At 47.7% G+C, this 23,880-nt stretch overlaps 1 protein-coding gene across 5 annotated transcripts in view; it reads right to left on the bottom strand.

The window, feature by feature from the left end:
• Positions 1–21,201, bottom strand: part of PTK2B (protein tyrosine kinase 2 beta) — a 277,303-nt gene extending 256,102 nt beyond the window's left edge. For 4 of the 5 annotated variants that reach the window (XM_088447585.1, XM_088447587.1, XM_088447588.1 and 1 more), the window contains exon 1: positions 21,016–21,201. The gene's annotated coding sequence lies outside the window, so the exon portion shown is untranslated. The remainder of the gene's footprint in view (positions 1–21,015) is intronic. The other variant, XM_088447586.1, reaches the window with a different exon arrangement.
• Positions 21,202–23,880: the final 2,679 nt, after the last annotated feature.

Here is a 23,880-nt window from a genome sequence, read left to right as displayed (position 1 = left end):
CCACCCACAAACGGCACGTTGTGTCACTCATGCTACCGTGGCGTCTGTGTACAGGGCGTGAACGCTTCCCGATCGCATGGACTAGTTTGCGCACGTGCACTGCGTCTTGTACACATGCGCAGATTGCAAACATCAAACAGGCTACGTGTGATCGCAGCCTAGCGAGCGGGTCTGAATCAGGCCCTCAGTGTTATGCTGGGTACACACTTATACTGGCCAATCAATGGAATGGCCAATATATCTGTGTACACGCGATATGTCTGTGAACATATCACAGACATATCGCATTGTTTGTGCTGCACAGCCGATGGACAGATATGTCAGACAGATAAGTCTGCAGGTATATTTGTCCACCGGCAAGTGTGTACGGGCGGTCTGCAGACCACCCGTACAACACAGCAGCAGCCACAGGAAGGTATTCACCAGCCCCCACCCCGCTGCGGGGATTTCTCAGGTTATCGCGGGGGGAGGAGGGGTTGGAGGCCACCGGGAGGCTTGCCTGCCTTTCCGGGGGGGCGGTCTGGAGCGGCATCTGATTTTCGGGAGGCTCCCGGCCGAATTGGGAGGGTAGGCAAGTATGGGTTCATTCCTAATTGTGTTTTTCTAAACAAGAGAAACAAATATTAGCGGCTGGGAATTGACTGGGTAAAGTTTGCAGCTCAGATGCCACATTTCCAGCGATTTGCCAGGTTGTTTGATTTTTCTGCATAAACAGATCTCAGCAGGAGCAGAAGCATTAGTCATATGTGATTGCCACACGGCACCATTTTTAGCACGAGCTTTGACATTATGGTGCACAATATAACAAATTATATTGTTCGGCTCCCCTGGTGCAATCTATTTACCTAAACGAGAACACGTTACTTGCATTACAAAACTGGCGCCTGTTACACTGATCTGCTATTTAGTTTACCTACAGTAATTATCATACTGTCAAAACAGTAACGTTTAATGCAATGGTTTATCTGGCAGTTCCTATACAGGCTGTCTAATAAAAATCCCTGTGGGGTCACTTATGAATGATCTGATCGGTTTTTGTTGTGATGTTATGCAACTCAGGGATGCAGTCATAATACCGACTGTCTGTCAGAGGGCCTGATTCAGAGCCGGACGCTATTTGTCGACGGTCGTTCCAAAAAAGGGTCCGGCTACTTAAATTGAGCGCTCGCTCTTTGCGGTTTGTTGATGCCTCTATGTCTGAGCGAGCGAACGAAAAATGCGCTTGCTATTTTGTAAAGACGCCCCCTGGCCGCTCGCATCCTACGTCATCTCCGGTATTTATTAGATTAATCAGGTACATCGAAAGGCATCTGAACTGCTCGCAGTGCTTGCGGTAGCTTTTTCCTACTGCTATCACTGCGAGCAGTTCAGGCTAAAAGACAACCAAGTGACGTGGTCGATGACGCTCCTTTACTAATTATGCACTCCCATTAAACGCCCCTTTTGACGGTTAGGCACGCCTGCGTTCGGAACTCCACATTCCCGTTTTCAAGCACCTTCCCCTGTTACCACCTACAAACGGTACATTCTGTCAATCAAATTAGCAGCCCCTCGCTGTTTTGCGAGCGCACGATTTCCGACCGCAATGACTGTTTTGCGCATGCGCATTACGACCCAAACGCATGCGCAGTTGTGCGAACATCGCTCAGAGCGAACGAGCGGCCGCTTACGAGCGGCTCTGAATCAGGCCCAGAGTCCCATCACCGGCATCCCAACGGCAAGTATCGGGGTTGAGGAGGAAGGGGGGCGGTGTTAGGCACTTAGGGGGGAGGGTTAGGTTTAGGGTGCTTGGGGGGGGGGTTCTATTACATCAATCTATTGGCCATTGTGAGGTATTTAAATAACCTGCAAGAGGTGTATATAGGACACTACTGTATATAGGACAATACTGTATATAGGACAACACTGTAAATAGGACAACACTGTATATAGGACAATACTGTATATAGGACAACACTGTATATGGGACAATACTGTATATGGGACAACACTGTATATGGGACAATACTGTATATAGGACAACACTGTATATAGGACAATACTGTATATAGGACAATACTGTATATGGGACAACACTGTATATAGGACAATACTGTATATAGGACAACACTGTATATAGGACACTACTGTACATAGGACAATACTGTATATAGGACAATACTGTACATAGGACACTACTTTACATAGGACAATACTGTATATAGGACAACACTGTATATAGGACAATACTGTATATAGGACACTACTGTACATAGGACAATACTGTATATAGGACAACACTGTATATGGGACAACACTGTATATAGGACACTACTGTATATAGGACAATACTGTATATAGGACAACACTGTATATAGGACAATACTGTATATAGGACAACACTGTATATAGGACAATACTGTATATAGGACACTACTGTACATAGGACAATACTGTATATAGGACAATACTTAGAGGAGTTCCCTATTTTCAAAGTGGAACAAGGTTTATAGCAAGTTAGAGGCCTTGATCTCAGCAGCAAGCACAAGCCAGCACTTCCGTTGAATAATTTATTTTCAGAGGCAAACATTAGGTTCTAAATAGCCCCTTCCCCACCTGGGGACACGGGGCATCTCTAATGCAATTCTCCTCTTATATAAATCCTTTCCAAAAACTATTCATTATCCCACCCACTGAAAGCTATGTAGTGCGCCCAGGATGGCTGTCCTGCGGGTACCTTCGTAAGTAGGATGAACAATCAGTGGAACTGATGACTCGGGCTGATTCAGAGATGGAGGGTGATGCAGCCGCGGTTGCAACCATTCTCGCAGTCGCGGTTGTGGGAATATGCAAATACTAATTTCAGCCTTCCTTTGTGCGGGACGGTGCGATGGGGTGTGCGAGGGGTGAGGCGCCCACTTTCCGGCTGCGTGGTCTGTGCATCTGCGATGGAGATTGTAAACACACTAACATTGAAGCAATATCGGTCACACCATCAACATCGCAGTAGCCTGGGGTCTACTGCAGCTACTCTCCTCTGATCCAAACAAACCTCTGCTCTGGATTTGCGGTTGACACTCCAGTAGCATGCCCACGACACTCCTGTAGCACGCCCACGACACTCCCGTAGCACGCCCACGACACTCCCGTAGTACGCCCACGACACTCCCATAGCGCTCCCATGACACTTCCACAGCACCCCCATGACACTCCCATAACACGCCCATGACACTCCCATAACACGCCCAAGACACTCCCATAAAACGCCCATGACACTCCCATAGCATGCCCATGTCACTCCCATAGCACACCCATGACACTCCCATAGCACACCCATTACACTCCCATAGCACACCCATGACACTCGCATGACACTCCCATAGCACGCCCATGACGCTCCCATAGCACGCCCATGACACTCCCATATCACGCCCATGACGCTCCCATAGCACATCCATGACACTCCCATAGCACACCCATGACACTCCCATAGCACACCCATGACACTCCCATAGCACGCCCATGACACTCCCATAGCACGCCCATGACACTCCCATGACGCTCGCATGACACTCCCATAGCACGCCCATGACACTCGCATGACACTCCCATAGCACGCCCATGACACTCCCATAGCACGCCCATGACACTCCCATAGCACGCCCATGACACTCCCATATCACGCCCATGACACTCCCATAGTACGCCCATGACACTCGCATGACACTCCCATAGCACGCCCATGACACTCCCATAGCACGCCCATGACACTCGCATGACACTCCCATAGCACGCCCATGACGCTCCCATATCACGCCCATGACACTCCCATAGCACGCCCATGACACTCCCATAGCACGCCCATGACACTCCCATAGCACGCCCATGACACTCCCATATCACGCCCATGACACTCCCATAGCACGCCCATGACACTCCCATAGCACGCCCATGCTATCATGTATTTGAATTTCATGTATTCTATTCTGCCGCTGTAAGCTGCCTCTTCTGCAATGTTTTAGCTGCGAAAGTAAAAGTGCTTTGTGTCCTTTCAGAGAAAGTGCTATATAAATAAATATTATTATTATTATTATTATTATTATTATTACAGGTAAAACAGGTATTGAGAGCTCCATCGCACCAGTGGCAATGCCCATTTGATAAAATAAACAGGAACACCATCAAGGACATACATTTGTTGGGATTCATCCCGGAATCCTGGCATTGTCCATGCACATTAGTGCAGAGAAGCCGGAAATCGAGTATTTCCTTTTCTTAACATAATTATCACCTCTGATTTGTACGGTTCCTATGTAGTAGATCACCCCTCTAGTGAATAACATTTGTATCATTTACTAACCTCTAAGGGGCCATTTATTATCAGCTTTAAGATCAGATAATTAGAATTTGTTATTGGCGCTATTTGCGGTAATAGAAAATTTTGCAAGACAGGAATTTATTAAAAATCCCATCCAGGAACTGGTGCACTGACAGGAACCCGTCCTGCGATGTGTAAAGTAAAGCGGTCACATCAGTGATCACTTTACTTTGTGCTGTGGGACCTCAGGCGGCTTACTGCGCGGTCATCAGACAGCGCGTGCGCGAGTAGCTATTACCAGGGTGGTATCAGGAGGATCTCTCTGCCAGTAAATAATGTCATATGTCGCCTATATGCTACAAAAGCTAACGGGGGTAAATCTCACAATATAGCAGGCCACATAGAAACCTATGGGAGCTGCTTATGTGGTCAGAGGTGGGGGATACTAACATTTGGCAGGTATCCCCTGAAAACATCTGTTTTCACCCTACAGAAACTGCCAACACCTATACAGGGGTAAATCTTACACTACACTCACCCCTGCCTAGTGACTGCGTTAATTCCAGGCTTAAGTAACAGGGGTAACCCCGCATTGCTGGGTTTCCCGGTGATAGATATATTTTAGTATAGCGCAATATATAAGGCTTTGGACCAGAGATACATAGGGCGGGATGTACTAAACGGAAAATGAGGTAAATACCGTTTTCAGGGTTTTACCGCATTTTTCGTATATATAATCATCACCTGGCCACCGGGACTCCGATGCAGAGGGTAACGCCAGCTTTTGCTGGCATTACCCTATAGAAGCCTATGGGCTTCTACTACATCACGCTGCTATGAGTCCGATCAGATCCCTCCCAGCATGCCACGCGGCCGCCGCGTTACTCTGCGCATGCGCAGATGGACTCCCACCTCATAAACCCGAAAGTCCACGGCACAGCGCACATCTTATAGGAAGAGCTGTCCTTTGCGCTACTGATCGCATATGTTAGTGCATATGCGATCGGTAGGAATGCGAAGCATGGCGGGATTGAGCTATACTAAGATATAAGGCTTTGGGTCAGAGATACATATTCAGCTTTACTAAGACATAAGGATTTGGACCAGATAACCAGATACATATTCAGCTATACTAAGATATAAGGCTTTGGGCAAGAGATACATATTGAACTATACTAAAATTTATACTGGGTAAATTACAACTACTGCTCCCATCAGATGCTGTTTTAGTGATTGCCTCAGCACAGTTTTGAAAATTTATACTGGGTAAATTACAACTACTGCTATACTAAGAGCAATTTATCTAAAGGAAGTTAGGAATGTATTGTGAATCTGTGTTGGCCTCCCCCTTCTCACAAATTGTTTATCTTAGACTTTATTGCATCCCAATTTAGTGTGTGTTAGAGCTTTTGGGGTGGGGTCCCAATCAGTGAGCACAGAGACACATGTTTGTAACTTTAGATATTACTGCTCCCACAGGCTGCATAGCCGGAGGCTGCCATAGTCTGTGTTAAGATTTAAAGTGTTCTGATTATAAGTGTAAATACAATTTGATAACTAAGTCGGAGTTACGCTGGAGATAAACTGGAGGAAAACGAAACTCAAAACCAGAACACTTTCTGAACAACAAGAAGCAACATACTTATGTGAATGAACAAAATCAACATCTTCTGCTGTATCCAGGCAACTACTTACTGCACTCACTGCTTGGACACTGCAAGTGCTCCCCTGTCTGTGTGCTGCTCTTGTTGATTGATCTTTGTTGAACAGAACACTTTGGACTGGATCAGCTCGGGTACATTGTAATTTTGTCCGCATTCATTTTGTATTGCCTTTTCCAATTGTGTCACATCTATCCACATTAATCATTTGTTTATAAACGAATTCCTGCACCCACGACTCACATACCTCTCCTTTATATATCACTTTTGGAGCTGCGCTCATACATTAGCAGCACTGTTCTTTACATGTATTTTTGAACATTTAACAACTTTAATCCACACTGACTCTATATCTCACTGTCTCTACATCACACAGCCTCCACATTACACTGTCTCTATATCACACTGACTCTATATCTCACAGCCTCCACTCCAGTTTACATCTCAATTATTACCTTGTCCACAGCATGAACACCCTTACTTCACACAACCCCCATATTCTATGTCCACATAATCCTCTACTTTATCCGTCCCTCTCTTCCCCCTCCTGTTTCCTCCACTTGCTGTTCTTCCTTTTTTTCTCTCATCAGTCTGCTTCCAACCCTCTGCTTCTTTCCCCCACTTCTCCTATACCTCCACTCTCAACCACCTCCCTCCATGGTCTTGTTACCCCACTACTAAGCCCCATTCCCTCCTCGTTCTGTCTGTCACCTCCAGGGCTGCCAAGAGAAATTCTGGGCCCGGGTACTGCAACATCCTGTGGGACCACATCATGTATGGCTGCACCCATTTGTGAGTGGGTCTAGCATGTGAGATGCACCCACTCACAGGAGCATGGCATAGCACCCAGCAGCTGGAACTAAAGTAGTCACTACTGTATTAGGATGGCGGGACAGTCCCATAATAGCTGCATTTCTTGTCAGGCTGTATATAGATGCTAAAATGTAACACACAAATTAAAGTGCTTCTACTTTACTTTGTACATCTCTCATGTAAATAACACAAACAATCTATTTTCTATCATAGAGATAGATGTATGAAGGACTTAATTTTTACATAACATCAGGTCGTCTTATACACACACATTCCGCAGCACATATCCTAACCCACTGCTCCATGCTCCTTCTTCACTATCTACCCCTCTGTGTCGCCCCTGTCTGTCTGCCCTTCCCCTTTAGAATGTAAGCTCTCACGAGCAGGGCCCTCATCCTCACGTGCTTCTCCTCCCCCTACTTATAGTATAATTTACTCCTAACTCCCTACAATGGCACCTACCACCTGGTTGCTCATGTCCTGCTGCTTGTGTTTTGCAGCTGAGTTTATAACCTTGTCCTTGTCCTGCATTGTTTTTTATTACTATTAACTGTTTTTCTTGTGTGCTCATTTATGTACTGTGTAAGGCGCTGCGGAACCTTTGTGGCGCCATATAAATAAAGGATAATAATAATAATAATAATACTAAGATATAAGGATTTGGACCAGAGATACATATTGAGCTATACTAAGATATAAGGCTTTGGGTAAGAGATACATATTCAGCTATACTAAGATATAAGGCTTTGGGTCAGAGATACATATTGAGCTATACTGAGAAATAAGGATTCAGGTCAGAGATACATATTGAGCTATATGAAGATATAAGGATTTGGGTAAGAGATACATATTGAGCTATACTAAGATATAAGGCTTTGGACCAGAGATACATATTGAACTATACTAAGATATAAGGCTTTGGACCAGAGATACATATTGAACTATACTAAGATATAAGGATTTGGACCAGAGATACATATTGAACTATACTAAGATATAAGGCTTTGGACCAGAGATACATATTGAACTATACTAAGATATAAGGCTTTGGGTCAGGGATACATATTGAGCTATACTAAGATATAAGACTCTGGGTCAGAGCTACCGGTCCGTGGGGTCTGTGGAACTAAAGTAAATGAGACCTGTATATGAATCAGTCCCTGTCCCCATTCTTCACAGCAGCAAAACGGACAATTTGCAGTCACAATTGTTCATAGGATATTGGAGATGATTATTTCGGAGTTCAGCCACATCCAGAGAATCGGATTGTGGGGGCCCAGTGGACTTGGGCGAATCTGTACATCCCCAAAATACACAGAATTGTTGGACTAGAGCAATAAACTTGTTACTTAGTAAATGTTTAAACTCAGTAGGTATTTTGTCAAACTTGATTTTATCTCTTAGCTAAATTGTGACTCTTAAGCTGGGTACACAGTGGTCGATATATATCGTTCGTTTCCATCGATAAACAATATATCGCGAGTGAATCAGCTCGTTTGTACACCCGATATGTCTGCTAATGACCTTGTTCACAAACATGTCAGGTCAGCCTGCAGCACAGCCAAAGGATATATCGGTGCGTCTGCATGTGAATACGGGCTACCCGCCAGCCGCCTGTACACTGGCTGCGGGGCCCGACAGACACTGACATCACAACTGGACGGGCAAATATAAATGCATGTCCAGTTGTGATGTCAGCCCAGACATATCAAGCGGCCGATTGGTAAGTGTGCATAGTTTCGGCCGACTCCGACAGCGGATCGGTCAGAACTGATCAGTCATCTCAGTGTGTAGCCATCATTAGTGCGTGATTCTGATTCGCACGCAGAAGCACACGCAGCAGCGTCTGTAGGCGGTCATCCGTCCGCGACTTTATGCATATGCTGCTACAACGCCTTCCCTTGTGTACATCCGTGCGGACTGCGATGCCTAGTAATACCGAATGTCGCGTACTTATAAGCCACCAGCCCTATTGCAGGTGCAGCGTCTCTGTCTGACTATGGGGTCTTATACCTGAGGCTGTGCACGCAGCGGCTTACACTGAAACGCCAGCGAACAGACCATTTTGTCACCGCCAGGAACGCACATTGAAGCTTACGAGAAATCCGTCAGCATCATATCTGCTAAAACGTAACAGTTTAGTGATCACATGAAAAATTAGCGGCGCTGGCTGTTTTGTGTAACTTCGTATTCATTTCTTTGTAATGCTGGGTACACACTAAGCGATAGGTCGTCCGATCCGGCGGATCGGAGCGACATATCGGGCACATCGGCCAGTGTGTACCCACTACGTCGCTGATGATGCGCGCTCCCGCGTATATGCAGGTCTGACTGGCGACATCATTAGCAATCGGCAGCATGGCCCCCGCCATCGCTTCGTTGATGCCGCCATCGTTAAGTATGTATACACTTGCTGATGCCGGCACCCCACCGGGACCCGTCACTAACAAGGTGTACTGGCCTTAAGTGGCGTTATCAGAGAAATAATAACGTTTTAAAGATTTGTCTGCAGAATTATTTTCCTGTGGAAATGTCCCTATTTGTCATTATTGGACAAGTACACTGTATAATTCCTGCTTTCTGAATGTCATATGCCATTCAAAGGGGTCTATGTACTAAACCATGGAGAAAGATCAAATCATACAGTCGACGGAAATAAAGTACCAACCAATCAGCTCCTAACTGTCATGTTACAGGCTGTGTTTGGAAAATGACAGTTAGGAGCCGATTGGCTGGCATTGATTAACTTATAACTTTATGGAACTTTAGAAAAGCGTAACTTGTAATATAGAAATAGCATTTTTATGAAGGACATATCGTCACTTAGAACCAAAATGTCACCGCTTGCGATAAGCGCCTCCATACGTGTAATGGCAGTCACTCGGAAATCAGCGCTACAGTCGCACAACCTTACTTTATTCCTGCATCAAAGTGCAGCTGATATTTGCAGCATTTTATCACTCTGCTGCACACACAAGTGAAATAAAAGAAGAATTAGATTATTTGTTTGTGATTTTTTTCCCCTCAAGAGCTGGTGTCCAATCTCCCACGATCTGCGTTTTTATGTGTTTAATGCCAATAGAGATACGCAGCGACTCACAGAGTAACCACATCAAGTTACGTGGACACAACCACAATAGACAACTACATAAAGTAAAAGGTCAAGTGCCACAAACTATGAAATGCCAGACAGTAGGCATAATAAATATATATATCTAAAGCTGAAGAGTGATAAAAATGATGTCATTACGTTGGCAATTAATGACAGTTGAGTTGATATGACCTCTGACCCCTCCCACCAGTGTCAGTGATGTCACTTCTAGAGAGTTATGACATCCGTTCAGTACATACTTGACGATATATGCTTTTACCTCTCCGGGAGAGGGCTGGAGAGGACTTTTAAGTGGGCAGTGATGGGGGCGGGCCAGAGCATTTGTGTAATTAGGCCCCACCCCTTGCGGGAAAATTCAGCATATTTAAATAGGGGCAGGAACAAATGAAATGATTATCATATAATTGCGTCATTAGGCCGTGTCCCCTACACGCGGACAAAGGATTGCCTGTAAGATTCTCCCTATTCCTGCCCACTTCACTAAGAAGTGGGCAGGATGCGGGATAAGTGCCTACTCTTCCGGGTGTGCAGGGGGGCTACCGGAAAAATCGGGAGCCTCCCGCAGGTTCCGGGAGAGTAGGCAGTTCAGTATTTAGCAAACAGCAGTAAGTTTATCGACCAAAAGCACCAAACTGACCGGAGAAGCAAGTAGGCGGTGATCGGGGCGGGGATAGACTATTCGCATCATTAGGCCAATGCCAAATGCCGCAAATTGAGCATATTTGAATAGAGGAGGGACCAAATGAAATTAGGCCCCACCCCCTCCTCACGGACAGCAGATTCCTTGTAATATTCTCCCCATTCTGTCCACTTCACCAGTAAGTGGGCGGGAAGCGGGAGGCGGCAACTGGCTGAAACAGCCTACCAGGTTCTGCCCCACCCACAGGCCACGGTGTCCCACGGGGGAGAGAAGTTGCCGTGCAGCGCTCACTGCCAGTGAACAGATGCCGTGCGCATGCACACGGCTTCTTTTCACAGCGAGTGATGAACTTGGGGGTAGCCCAGCTTGTCGGTAAGTTATGGACACGCCCCCAAGAATGATGAAATGGGGGCGTGTCTTAAGGATACATACCTTTTCTCGTGACCACACCCCTTTTATTCGGGTGCGCATGCTAGTGCCCTTTTTACAGTCTGCCCCACGTCGGACCTGGAAAGATCACTAGGCATCCCTTCGTCATACACACACATCGTAATAGTATGGCTACATGTCCCTATCATTACCATTAAACAAATCTCTCGCATTCGCAAGGTAGCAGCCCAGTTGGCGCCTATTTTATGGACAGAGAGAGCCGGCTGTGGGCGTAGGCTCCATCATGGTGGCAACGATGGTGCAGAACATTTCGCTCAGTATCACCAGATGCCTCCACTTGTGTGAGACTCAGAATCAGGTCCTACGTGGGCATCATTTATTGTGCAAACTTGTGGCACTACAGGTGCCAGCATGCACATGGCAAAATCCTGCAGGCTTCTGTAGTGCTACAAGTGAGCATTATAAGTGGTAACGTACTGTACTGTGGCCCTGATTCAGAGCCGGACGCTCTGACCAGAGCGCTGGCTCTGAATCAGGGCCCTCCTCCATTAAAATGGAGCGTCCTCCTGGACACTCGTATAGCTGTGGGTCACCACCCACAGCATATACGAGCGTCCAACAAGATGGTCGCGATGGTCTTGACCATCGCGACCATCGGACTTGCGAGTGAAACCCTGTGGTCGGGTTTCTCAACCACAAGCCCAGGAGTGATTTTGGCTCTATCAGAGCCAAAATCACTCCCACTGACATCACTAGTGATGTCAGTGGGGCCGGCTTCAGACGGTAGGCGTTCCCATGGGAACGCTTCCGTCTGGCAGGCACGCCCCCGGCACACCCACCAAAGGGGGCGTGCTGTCAATCAACATCGACAGCACGCCCCCTTTGGTGCGAGACCCGGAGCGATGGAAAGTCCTTTGCTCGCCGGGTCTCGCGCATGCGCACGACGGAGCTCCCTCCGTCGTGCACATGCGCAGTGGGGAACATCGACCCACTTGCGAGTGTACTGCCGCTCGCGAGTGGGTCTGAATGACCCCCTGTATGTGGAAGTAAAAGGTAACTTCTGATCAGTGAAAGCTTGCAGTTGTCATTGGCATAAACTCCTCTGTGTGGTAACCAGACCTAAGAAACGCCAGTGTGGCAACATGCCGGATTCCCCACAGCCGCGGAAAATCATCCTGGAAGTGTCGCAATCTCTGAATTTCATAGACTGCAGAATCTGTGAGATACACTGAGAAGTGAAAGCGAGTTGTGTCCGATGCATTCCCATCAGCATAATCTGAGCACTAGCCCACATGTTCCTGGCCTCCCAACCTTCAATAATAGGGGCAGATTCCAGGGTAGGTTTATGGTTGGCTGCCAAATTTAGTCACCATGATGCTAGGAGATGAATGAGGGGGAGACATGTCAGTGCACGCATTTATGTAACTGTACAGCGCCTAAACCTAGAGCTGGGTACACAAGTGACTAAATTATATTTTTAAGGATTTGGCCGATTCTGATGCAATCTGAATGACAAATCGTTGAAATCGTGTAGTGTGTACCCACAGTCGCGATGCCGATGCGCGCTCCCGACGGTCGTCCGTCGCATCCTCAGATCTTTTGTACATGCAGTAAGATCTGAGGATGTCGATAGCGTTGCCATGCTGCCAAATGCAGCATGGATCCCATTACTCCCCCTTTGTCGCGCCATCGCTGCCGGCATCTGCCCCCCCGCCGGGTCTGTCGCTTATGAGGTCGGTACACACTAGACATTGTCTAGTGTGTACCGGCCTTAACCCTGCAGATGTCCCCAAATCTGGGTCTCTACCTCTGTCTCATCCGCCCCCTCTATGTCTACTGCATGTTCTAGAGGTGGAGTGTCCCCCACTGACCACCCCTATGAAAGCGTTTGTTTCTGCCGCATGTCAAACAAAATAGTGGGTGAGAGGCCTAAGGGCATACATGCCTTCTCTCCTGGGAATTGCGGGAGGCTCCCGATTTTTCAGGTAACCCCCTCGCACCGTCAGAAGAGTAGGCATGTCTCCCACATCACGCCCACTTCCTAGTAGAGTGGGCAGAATGGGGAGATTTTATCTAGTAACAGAAACTGGGCGGCCGCTTGCATCCTGACCGCCCGCCTCTGTTGCGGTCGTTAGGCTGTGGGTTAATACCCACAGCTCTAACGACCGCTCCGGTGATGGTCGCGATGGTCAGAGACCATCACGACCATCGGGGCTTATGACGAGACCCTAGAGTAGGGTCTCCCTTGTCGTAAGCCCCGGAGAGCTTCTGGCTCTGTCTGAGCTGGAAGCTCTCCACTGACATCACTAGTGATGACAGTGGGGCCGCCCCCAAATGGTAGGCGTTCCCATGGGAACGCCTCCGTTTGGGCTGCCACCCCCGGCCCGCCTTCCAAACGGGGCGAGCTGTCAATCAACATCGACAGCTCACCCCCTTTGGATCGAGACCCGCTACGACCGGCGCTGTCGGTCGTAGCGGATCTCACGCATGCGCACGACGGCGCCGTCGTGCGCATGCTCTGTGGGGGGCCATCGACCCGGTCCGAGTGCATCGGCGCTAACGACCGGGTCTGAATGACCCCCAAAGTGAAATGAGATAAGGTACCAGCCAATCAGCTCCTAACTGCCATCTCACAGGCTGTGTTTGAAAAATTACAGGAGCTGATTGGCTGGCACTTTATCAACGTTCACTTTATCTCCTAACACTGCTTAGTAAATAGACCCCCAAATCTCCTGCATTATCAAATGAACGCCGGAGATGGCAGCCACATAATTCTCAATGAGGAGCGCGCTCCGGGGCAAATTAAAACTTGGCCCTGAGAGCTAACACCATCATCCGCCGCTGTAGCATACAGGGTACAGTTACTTATTCGTGCGCCTCCCCAGCTGCCTGGACAGTGCGTATGCGCAACGTAAGCGAATTTTCCTGCCAGCAGCGTGTGACGTTTCACTTTTTTGATTTCATAGCCCTATCCTAGCCAGTTAGCTGCTGTTAGCGAAGTAGCTCTGAGCATGTGAATACTTTCTCCAAGTAGGAAGGATTTCATGCGATTGCTGTGGAATCGCTGTAGGCTGCGATTAGTTCGAAAGACTCCAAACCCTGCACCAAAGGAGCCCCTGCTCAGTGCTGGGCGCGGATAAGATCTAACAGGACGGAAACAGATGTCTGTATCACAGATGAACCCGGATCCAGAAATCTTGGTGGAATTTAAACGCCATGAAACTATAGTAGAACAGTTCCTCATGTGTGTGGTTACTGGTTAGAGTTCTCCCAAGCAGCAATAAGCAGATATGATGGTGAGAGGTACATCCCCACAGCCTGGCAGGATGGTAATGTCTGGGTCTGTGGGACTATACAGGATGTATGTACAATGCATGGTTTAACCCTTTCCATGCCTCTGCTCTGTGTCTATACAACATGACAGGAGCACCCTGGGGCTATGCATTCTTGCCTGATAGCCGGCTATAACAGCCAGGAAGCTGAGCACACGCCCCGATGACATTCCTGCAGCCCCATCGCCGTACTGTAGCTGCGGCTCCAACACTACAACAACACAACAATGTCACATCTCGGCCGTAACCCGGAACTCCGCGTAAACTACCCAGTAATACAAAACACATTGTACCGCATGGAATGTTTGAACTGTATAACTATACACGTGGTGCATTATAAAGAGATTTTATATTTTATGTCTATAACAGAACAGAAAGTTCTCGTGACGCAACGACTATCTAGGGCGCCTGTTTACCTATCTCTGTGATCAGACCACGCTTCACCGCTCAAATGGAGGGGTTTAGTACTCGCTCATAGCCGGTGAGCAGTCATAGCCTTCTACAGCCTTAAGTTGGTCACACATTTTATAATTTTATTAAAGTACTAGTATATAAATGGACCCAGCATTTGGCGGGTCGCCTCAGCTGCTCCGCCCCCTCAGCAGCTCCGCTCTTCCCGTCCCCTCCTGTACTGTTATACCTCCCCCGCGTTCCCTTACACCTCCCCCCACCGCATTCCTTTTCCTGGTCGTCTTCTCTCCGCTTGCTGCGGCGCGTACATGCACCTCACCGTTAATTTGTGGTGATGCGTGATGACCTCATTCAGATTTATATATAGTTTATATATTATGTATAACAACAAATATATATTAAGATTCATATAATTTGTATCACAACAAATGTACTATTGTATCCATATCTAAATGTTATCATATGTATAATTAAATTGTTTGTAAAATCAAAAAGAAACATTTAAAGAAAAATAAATAAATAAATAAATAAATACCAGCAGGCTGGAGAAACAAACCAAGGAAAATTGGCAAATACTGAGATTCTTATAGCCGGTCAGAGTGATTTATGTTAAAAAAAAAAAAAAACTGATACTCTCATGGGAAGTGTTAGCTTATACACAACTTTTTGAGCAATGTGCTTTATACAGATGTCTGTATGCATGTGCTAAGATTCTTATTTAATATTATAATAGACACATTTAAAAAAAAAAAAAAAAGATTTATATATAGCGCCTACGTATTACTGAGCTCTTTGCAGAGAACATTTAGGGGCATATTTATTAGAGTCATTTTGTGGGAAGAAGAGACCAACGGCCAATATCTCCAACAAGGGTTAATATAATCATTTTTTAAATGTATTTATTACTAGTTATTTATATCCCGCACACATATTCCGAAGCACTTTACAGAGAATATTTGCCCATTCAGGCCAGTCCTTGCCCCAGTGGAGCTTACAATATATTTGCTGTACCACAGGTGCACATATACACACATATACACACACATATACACACACTAGGGTAAATTGTCTTGTCAGAATCCAATTTTTTCAATATGTGTATGAAGTGTTGGCGAAACCAGTAACACTGCGGAACATACAAACTCTACACGGATAGGTCCCTGGTCGGAATCGAGCCCATGACCCTGTGCGGCAGCAACATTACACATCAGTCCAATATAAGTGCTCAGTTCGGCCGTCGGGCTGTCTGATCTTTGTCACAATTGCTTCGCCCTAGAGGGGAGCAGGGTCTTGCAGCAGCACAGGTGGGGCCGGGAAGATTAGAGGTAGTGAGGGGCCTCCTCATTACTCAGATACCAGCTGCTATAGCTGGCCACGGTTCAAGTAAGTGGTGGATTAAGACCCCAAAAACTGCAAAAACATAAAAGGGCCAGCAGTCGCTCACACTGGCCTATTCTCCCAGAAGAATGACCGGGAGGCTCCGGAGTGATTAGATCAGCCTCACAGATCACGCATATGATTTGCGGCATTGAGAGATTTTCCAGGCTCTTAGTCCCATTCTGCGCTTCATTTCCAGGGACACTTCAGCTCCCAATTACATGTCTATGGTAATGTCCCTGATTCTCAATGCTGACCGAGTGCATGAATATATCCCTTTTTTTTCCTGTATGATAGATCCAGCTATATCCATTTATATTCATCCCTGGGCAATGGAAAATCTGACTTACTGAAAAAGCTCATTCAAAATGCAAATTAAGTGCCCTCTTACCACATTCAGTAGCAACGTCACTCCGCAGTGCTTTATGGCAGAAGACCGCGGTTCACACGTCGTGTTCTGACATACAGTACAACCGGCTCAGGACTTGGAAATTACTTTTTTAAAACATATGAAAGTGAACTCAGGACACTGGAAGGCCAGAAGAGCTGAATACAACCTGCCAACTACATTCATGCAATTATTACTGCTATCACTTATTTATACAGTGCCACCAACTACGCAGCACTGTGAAGAGAATAGTTTATATTCACACCAGTCTCCTACCTACTACAGCTTATAGTATACAGGGCCTGATTCACAGCCACTCGTAAGCGGCCGCTCGTTCGCTCTGAGCGATGTTCGCACAACTGCGCATGCGTATGGGTCATAATGCGCATGCGCAAAACAGTCATTGCGGTCGGAAATCGAGCTCTCGCAAAACAGCGAGAGGCTGCTAATTTGATTGACAGAATGTACCGTTTGTGGGTGGTAACAGGGGAAGGTGCTTGAAAATGGGGGAGTGGAGATCCGAACACAGGCGTGCCAAACGGTAAAAAGGGCATTTAATGGGAGTGCATGATTAGTAAAGGAGCGTCATCGACCACGTCACTTGGTTGTCTTTTAGCCTGAACTGCTCGCAGTGATTGCGGTAGGACAAACCTACCACAAGCACTGCGAGCAGTTCAGATGCCTTTCGATGTACCCGATTAATCAAATAAATAACGGAGATGACGTGTGATACGAACGGCAAAGGGGCGTCTTTACAAAATAGCGAGCGCATTTTTCGTTCGCTGGCTCAGACATAGAGGCGTCAACAAACCGCAATGAGCGAGCGCACAATTTAAATAGCCGGACCCTTTTTTTGAACGACCGTCCGCAAATAGCGTCCGGGTCTGAAACAGGCCCACAGTTCCTAACACCTTGCTCAAGATCCCAGTACCACGAGTCAGTAAAGCTAACCCCTATCCCACTATGGTGTCCAATGGGATACAAACGGTGCAATGCTGTGGTGCATACACACGGTCAGATTTTTCTTCAGATCTGAACGATAATGATTTAAAAAATCGTTCAATAGTTCATATCTGAAGGAAAATCTGACATATCTGACATGACTGAACGATGAACGATGCGCGTTCCCGATGGTCAGATAACGATATCTGACATCTGATGTGTTAGCAGTCAGATTTGGACGATTCCATTCATTTTAATGCAGTCAAAAATCGTTTGTAGTTCAAATCGTTGGTCAAATCTGACACATATGACACATCTGACCGTGTGTATGCTCCATTAAACCTACACTAATACCTACCCCATAAGTGGTGCTATCCTACAACTAGTATCACTATCCACTTTAGAAATGCCAGCACTGAGGGAGGGGGAGGGGGGGAGCGGACGGGCCAATCAGAAGCCACCATCAACAGAGGCCTGTGAGAAGGTATCCATTGCTCCAGGGTAGAATGGCTGCTTGGAGTTGCCCCCTCGGCCCCAGGGAATCCTGGATGGAATCAAGATTTAGGTGGCAAGTAGCTGTGCAGCCTAAAGGGACCAAGGGGGTCATTCAGACCCGCTCGCGAGCGCAGGACGCTCCCAAGTGGGTCGATGTTCCCCCACTGCGCATGCGCATGATGGAGGGAGCTCCGCCGTGTGCATGCGCGAGACCCGGCGAGCGACGGGCTCTCCATTGCTCCGGGTCTCGCACCAAAGGGGGCGTGCTGTCGATGTTGATTGACAGCACGCCCCCCTTTGGTGGGCGTGCTGGGGGCGTGCCTGCCAGACGAAGGGAACGCCTACCGTCTGGGTCCGGCCCCACTGACATCACTAGTGATGTCAGTGGGAGTGATTTTGGCTCTGATAGAGCCAAAATCACTCCAGGGCTTGCGGCAGCGAGACCCTACCGCAGGGTCTCCGTCGCAAGCCCGATGGTCGCGATGGTCAAGACCATCGCGACCATCATCATGGACGCTCGCATATGCTGTGGGTGGTCACCCACAGCTATGCGAGCGGCCAGGAGGCCGCTCCATTTTCATGGAGGAGGGCCCTGATTCAGAGCGAGCGCTCTGGTCAGAGCGTTCGGCTCTCAATCAGGCCCCAAATCCACTTAAAACTAAAAATGAATGATAAGGTAAATTTACAGTTAGGCCAAAATGTGCGACTATGGTAACAAGTATAGATCTGTCATTAGTTACATCATCATTTTATTAATTACTTATGGAGTTATTTATTTCTAAGTTCGTCAAAAAAAAAAAAAACTCTGGAGCATCTCAGAATAAGGCTGTAAAACATTATTAAAAGACAAATATAGCACATGTAGTAAACATGCTATATGGTCGTGCATTATGGTCCCTCGTTTCCCCCCCACACTCATTTCAGTGCTGGCTGGGGTATCCTAAATCTTGTGGGTTCTGGGACATGTGACATCGGGGCAGATGTACTAAGCTCTGGAAAGTGATAAATTGGACAGTGATAAAGTACCAACCACTCAGCTCCTAACTGTCATTTTTCAAACACAGATTGTGACATGACAGTTAGGAGCTGAGTGGCTGGTAGTTAATCACTTTCTAATTTATCACTTTCCAGAGCTTAGTACATCTCCCCTCAGTATAAGTGTAGCAGACACGGTTTTTCCTGAGCTCTTTGTGCATCACAGTATATTAGACGTAGCAAAATACCGCATAACACAGCATAAAATACTGCAGCATATAATATATAATGTATGTATATTTATGTGTACTCGCCTTTATGAGAAGTGCTATCCATCGCACCTGTATCGCACCTACCTATGATAGCACTGAATGTGGTAATTAGCTTATTTCACTGCTAGGAGCCTAACAAGCTGTTGGGGGTAACGCTCGCCCTCTGGTCTGGTGTAACCAGAATATATATTTATCTCGCTTTCAGAACAGACGTTTTAGTCAGTCAGGAAATGTTTTTTTTTTTTTTAAATAATAAAGAAAACTCGAAACCAACAGTACAACAGATAATATGACTGTGCTCATCTCATTATACAGCGCAACCTCAATCCACGGCAGAAACCATTACTTAACCCTTTCCTGGCAGAGAGGCCTGCAACACTTCACACAGCAGCGACAACACTAACCTGGGGAGGACAGAAGGATGCTTCCAGCAGCTAAGAACACAAATAGAACAGTTACTGTAGGATAATATGATGCATGTATGCGGTTTGTCTGGCAGACTGGTCAACTTTATGAAATGATTAGCAGAGATGATTTGTTCCTTAGCCCTGGCATCATCTCACGTTGCGCGCTGCTGCGCCCACTTGGCAGGACTTTGGGCACTACCATCCGCATCATCCATGTTTGCTATCCTTCACTGTAATGCCACTTTATTTTTGCATTTTCAGTGCTCAATTGCAATAAATGTGAATATATGAAGCCGGGAGATTAATAACGGTAATGGGGAGTATCATCTACAATACAGACCAACGTTCTACTGGGCAGTCGGTCAGAAGTGAAAGACAGGGACTATGCCATGGGCAATATTTTCCAAGGACAAAGCGCTATAACCCAGCGATAGCTCCCAGCTAGTTATTGTATATACAGAAGTGTGCCAGATATTCCATATTAGGACACTGTCACAGCACACTTAATTAGGATACTACTTTAGGGCAAGTGTGACTGTGGGTAACCTCTACAGTAAAACCATTACACTGACACCGTGTGAGACTTGCTACAGTTGTTGGGTTCGGGTGCTGGAGACCCTGGTGGACTACAAGTCACATCTCATCCAAAGCACCAGAACTGGACTGTAAGCTCACCTGGGAAGGAGAGTCCCTGTCAATGTATTATGGATAACATGTATATGCACTGTCTTTATAAAAGCCTAATTACTAATAATTCCCTGATCATCAACAGAAGACTTTGCTGTCTGCACCCTGCATAACACTGGGATCTGTTGTGACCCCATGCAATGCAGCCAGGAAGGAGTTAACAAATACTCTCTTCCGCATTACTGGTACAATTCTTGCACTTTTACTTCCCCTACTACACTGTGTATGTGACACCATTTACTGTATGCACACGGATCATTCACAATGTACATATACAGTAGAACTGGGTGGGCGCACATGGAGTGTAAGCTGTTCGGTTGCAGGTTGAACTTTGCTTTGTGCCGGTGTCACCTGCTCAGCCTGAGAACTCCCACACCCCCCCCCCATTCCTTTCTCAGGTACATTGGTCCCTGGGGTACTAGTTAGTCCCCTCTCCCAGTATCACAGGGGTAGAGGAGTATATAGGGGATGTATGGGCAGTGCACCCATCTGGGTAATACATCAGCACTAATACATCCTGCCAGGACTGACATGGAAAACACAAAGCCCAGGTTCCCTCCAAGTACACAAATATACAGTAGCCCCTATTAACCCCACAAGACCCATTCAGCAAGGTGCAAAGATCCCTGACACTATTCCCCTGCACCCCGGACACACAGTGACACAAAGTAACCTCTATGCATAGACAGACACCTCTACCACCTGCTACACTGTAAAGGTATATGAGCCTGACACACACACAAAAATAAACACTTCCTCATATTGTTCTACCTGACCATCAAAGTCAATGCAGGTAAATCATGGAACTGTACTTACAGCTTGCACCCATGGGGGGGAAGAGGAGAGAAGTCCTGGAGGTCAGTGATAGGGTGCAGGCAGGGTGTCACAACGCACAGGAGGCTCCTACCTGTGGCTCTGTCCTGTGCTGTGTGCTCTGTGCCGCTGTGGCGGAGGTGGAATGCAGCAGCAGCAGCAGCGGGCAGGTGAGCAGCAGCTCCCAGCTCCTCCTCTGCAATGTGCAGCTGAATGGCTGCCTGTCCCCCTCCTCACAGCCTGCACACACCCCTGATGGTTACTCAACACTTCCTTATCTGTGCCCTGAGCAGAGGAATGTGAGAGAGCTCTGCAGTACCATCTAACCAGGAACTGCTGCTGCTACTGCTGCTGTACTCAGGGTAATTGCTCTGGCAACAGAAGCTTTAAATAAAGTCAGTGTGACTTCTCTTTTTTTCTTTTTTTTTCTCCTCCATTCTCTGTTGTTTTTACCATCTACATCGACACAGCGCAGCAATCAGAGCTCAGGAGCGCTCAGGGAGTTATCCAAAAATGCCCAACTCAGGGACTATATCGGCAGCAGACGCCATGGCGATATTTTCGCTGAACGAGAGATGGTTAGCCGTTGCACATGTGCGTAAGTCGCACTGCGCTGGCGTCATGCCTGTTTTGCGGTAACGTTCGCACCGAGGATTCATTGGTAAAGTGAGTGTCGGGCTCAGCGTCGCAGACGTGTCTGACCGCTTAAAAGCCGTTCCATGGGCGTGCATAAATTAGCTACTGCGATGGCTTTCGCAGCGTGAGACCTCTGCGTGCGAGGGGGGCTGCAGTGTTTGCGGATGGTCACACCTGCTGTACATGCTGCGTGTCTGGCCAATGTGCGTCTTATAGTACAGGTATTTAAGCAGGAGTGCGACGTTGGACGCATATGAGAAGGGAGCACTGGGCGTCTTTATGCCGGCTGTGCTTTGGCAGTATTTAGCATATTTTAGCAACTGCGACCTGTGCGAAATCGCAGTTATGATTGCATTAGTGAAGGGTTACAGTGAAATGCGATTGCGCAGCCCTCCCCGATTTGCATTTAATATTATTGCCCCCGAGGGCCGAAGTGCACACAAGTCAGCGACTTTGGAAAGTTGACGCTTAGTAATTGTAACCCCATGGGCACATACCGGGACCTGCGATGTTATCCTGCCATAAAGCGGGGGACATTTGCTACCCCAGCAGAGAGGACTGCAGCTTGGTCACAGCAGGACTTTGAAATATGTGCAATGATAAGTATTATTGAGGTGTAACTTACGCCCACTAGATGTGCGCCGGCGAATCAGTGATGTCACAGAGGGTCACTCTGTACACAGCATGGCGGCTTATTGTATCTCAGTATAGAGCAATAGTGAGCACCTCACATCTCCCACAGGAAGTGAGACACTGAGCGGCTAATTCATATGACCCGAAATATCATGTGTTGTTATACCTGCAGCAGAAGTGCCTTTTCCTTCTTAAGCCACGTACACACTGGGCGATATTTTAGACGACTGAACGATAACGATATCGTTATCGTTCAGTCGTTAACTATAGCGGCCAGTGTGTACGCAAAAACGATGAACGATAGCGACCAGCGATGCGCGCTCCCACAGGTCGCTGGTCTTTGTCGTTCACAGAGCCGTAACTAGACATTTTGGAGCCCTGTGCCAGAGAGAGCATTGGTACCCCAATCCCCTGTTTTTAAATAGGGACATAAGATAATGCACCTGAAAGCACAGGAGCTGCTGGGGCCAGGGAAGAGATAGGGGAGGCCAGGAGATGCTGGGGCCAGGGAAGAGATAGGGGAGGCCAGGAGATGCTGGGGCCAGGGAAGAGATAGGGGAGGCCAGGAGATGTTGGGGATAAAGGAAGAGGAAGCTACAAGTGAGAAGGATTATAAACAGGAAAATTTACAGGCCCAAACAGCGCCACGTGCCCTGTGCCATGGCACTGGTCACACTACCCTACTCAGGGCCGTAACTAGGGAAGTGCGAATAGTGCCATGGTACAGGGCACCGCAGGGCAGGAGGCGCTGTTTTCCTGTTTATTACCATTCTCAGTTGTAGCTTCCTCTTCTTTTATCCCCAGCAGCTCCTAGCCTCCCCTATCTCTTCCCTGGCCCCAGCATCTCCTGGCCTCCCCTATCTCTTCCCTTGCCCCAGCATCTCCTGGCCTCCCCTATCTCTTCCCTGGCCCCAGCATCTTCTGGCCTCCCCTATCTCTTCCCTGGCCCCAGCATCTCCTGACCTCCCCTATCTCTTCCCTGGCCCCAGCATCTCCTGGCCTCCCCTATCTCTTCCCTGGCCCCAGCATCTCCTGGCCTCCCCTATCTCTTCCCTGGCCCCAGCATCTCCTGGCCTCCCCTATCTCTTCCCTGGCCCTAGCATCTCCTGGCCTCCCCTATCTCTTCCCTGGCCCCAGCATCTCCTGGCCTCTCCTATCTCTTCCCTGGCCCAAGCATCTCCTGGCCTCTCCTATCTCTTCCCTGGCCCCAGCATCTCCTGGCCTCCCCTATCTCTTCCCTGGCCCCAGCATCTCCTGGCCTCTCCCAACTCTTCCCTGGCCCCAGCATCTCCTGGCCTCCCCCATCTCTTCCCTGGCCCCAGCATCTCCTGGCCTCCCCCATCTCTTCCTTGGCCCCAGCATCTCCTGGCCTCCCCTATCTCTTCCCTGGCCCCAGCATCTCCTGGCCTCCCCTATCTCTTCCCTGGCCCCAGCATCTCCTGGCCTCCCCTATCTCTTCCCTGGCCCCAGCATCTCCTGGCCTCTCCTATCTCTTCCCTGGCCCCAGCATCTCCTGGCCTCCCCTATCTCTTCCCTGGCCCTTCCACATGAGGCCATGGCCTTTTCTCAGGTGCACTATCTTATGTCCCTATTTAAAAA

This window comes from Taudactylus pleione, unplaced genomic scaffold, assembly GCF_031769625.1.
Source record: "Taudactylus pleione unplaced genomic scaffold, aTauple2 ptg000434l, whole genome shotgun sequence".
Lineage (NCBI taxonomy): Eukaryota > Metazoa > Chordata > Amphibia > Anura > Myobatrachidae > Taudactylus > Taudactylus pleione.
This window is presented reverse-complemented; position numbering and strand designations above follow the sequence as displayed.